Source organism: Mixophyes fleayi, chromosome 8 (assembly GCF_038048845.1).
Source record: "Mixophyes fleayi isolate aMixFle1 chromosome 8, aMixFle1.hap1, whole genome shotgun sequence".
Lineage (NCBI taxonomy): Eukaryota > Metazoa > Chordata > Amphibia > Anura > Limnodynastidae > Mixophyes > Mixophyes fleayi.
In genome coordinates this window covers 124,103,317-124,105,088 of record NC_134409.1, presented here as the reverse complement: position 1 = coordinate 124,105,088, position 1,772 = coordinate 124,103,317, and the positions used below count along the sequence as shown (strand labels likewise).

The 1,772-nt window shown below is 37.8% G+C and overlaps 1 long non-coding RNA gene across 1 annotated transcript in view; it reads left to right on the top strand.

Annotated features, from left to right (window-relative positions):
* Positions 1–732: 732 nt before the first annotated feature.
* Positions 733–1,772, top strand: part of LOC142100189 (uncharacterized) — a 1,272-nt gene continuing 232 nt past the window's right edge. The window contains exons 1-2 of the long non-coding RNA XR_012678759.1: positions 733–790; positions 1,669–1,730. This is a non-coding gene — a long non-coding RNA (uncharacterized LOC142100189). The remainder of the gene's footprint in view (positions 791–1,668; positions 1,731–1,772) is intronic.

Sequence of the window (1,772 nt, the reverse complement as noted above, 5' to 3'; positions counted from 1 at the left end):
CTCCCGGTAACCTGGTTGGCCAGTCCGACGCTGTGTGTGTCTGTGTGTGTTTGTCTATGTGTGTGTGTGTGTGTGTGTCTGTCTGTGTGTGTGTGTGTGTGTGTCTGTGTGTGTGTGTGTCTGTGTTTGTCACAGTTGCCCACTTTCCCGAAATATTGGGGGAGCTCACGAGAAGGTAGGATAACCGCACACGTGAGTTTATGCTAGCACAGGCGCACTAGCCAGTATATGCATATATCAAGGAACTGCAAGAAGAATGAGTGTCCTCGTGAGTCAGCACAAGGCTTATATTACAAGTAAGTCACTTATTAGAGTTTGATAGATTTTTGATATTTAAAGAATTTAGGGCCAATTTATCAAGCTCTATGAACGCTATAAAATAGGCATTTTTTACTTTGCGTGCTTTATTCAACCAGATATCATAAGTAATTGATCCCCTATGCTTCTGCATCGGAGACCTTAGTATTTATCAAGCTGTGCAGCAGTAATTTCAGTGCTGTGCTGCTTGGTTATCACTGGCGTTGCCATAATGTTTACAGTAAAGTAAAAATAATTTTACACCCTGTTACACATACAGATCTGGTGGCGTTCCACCCATACACAAACTGTGCACAAAACTATAGGGTCCAACTGGTGGTGCATGACATGCTCCTGGGCGGTACTATGTACTAGACACACCCACAGCTAGACCCGCCCCTTGTGACAGAGCAGGACACACCCCCTTTGACAGTAGGCTGCTCCTAGATGCTACTTGCACAATGTCCCTGAAATATATTTTCAAAATAGTCAAGTAAGTCTCAGATAATCCTTAATTTACAGTTTATTTGATATGTATTCTCTTATCTGCATCCCCTTAACAGAAGTTTATTTAACTATACTTTCCTATTTGGGAAACATCCATTCTTTTTATTTTAATATAAATACATGTTTATACATATCTCACAAGTATCTTTCTTTTAGACCCCCAATTCCCCTGTCATTTTATAATTTATTACAGCTTATATATTAGGATGATTGTTAATGTTTTTGACTGTTAGTAGCTGTATATAGTTTATTGTAACTTGTACACAAAGTATGCGGAGAAGCATGGGCCTTTCTTTGATAATTGAAAAAGTGCAATTTAAAAAATGTAATTTTAAGTCTCCCTCAATAGACTATTGAAATGTTGGAAGGTTTGGCTTAGATGTCAAATAAAAAACAACCACCAAACATTAGAAACCATGGGAATTCACAAGAAAACCTCACACAACCACTATTAGAACTCTTTTTTCTCCTATTTGTTTGTAAACTAATAACATGTAATGTACAAAACATTTAAAAATGTAAATGTTGTTGGGGCCACTTTAATTAGCAAATAATGGCTGCTAGGTCGTCATCATCATCAATTTATAGGTAATCACTGTGTCACATCATCACTGTGTCACATCATCACTGCATCACATCATTATGATGTCGTGCTGCAAAATATTATATATTAAGTCCCTCCAGGCTGTTACAGTCAGTACTGACCCAAACATGGGAAACTGCAAAAGCAGAGAGATGGTAAGTAACACTAAGCAGAATTTACTAGCAGTATGATTAATAATTATTATATATCAACTGTATGTAGTGGCAGAAAATTTAAGGTTTGAAGCATGATTCTTATGTATAATTTTTTTCTATTTTTAGGAACTGGATCCAGATATCATCTGGCTCGTGGCCCCTCGGCAAGAGGAAGAACAGCGCACAAAGTAAGTGACCTTCATAACTCCAGAAGAACTGAGAAAGTGTAA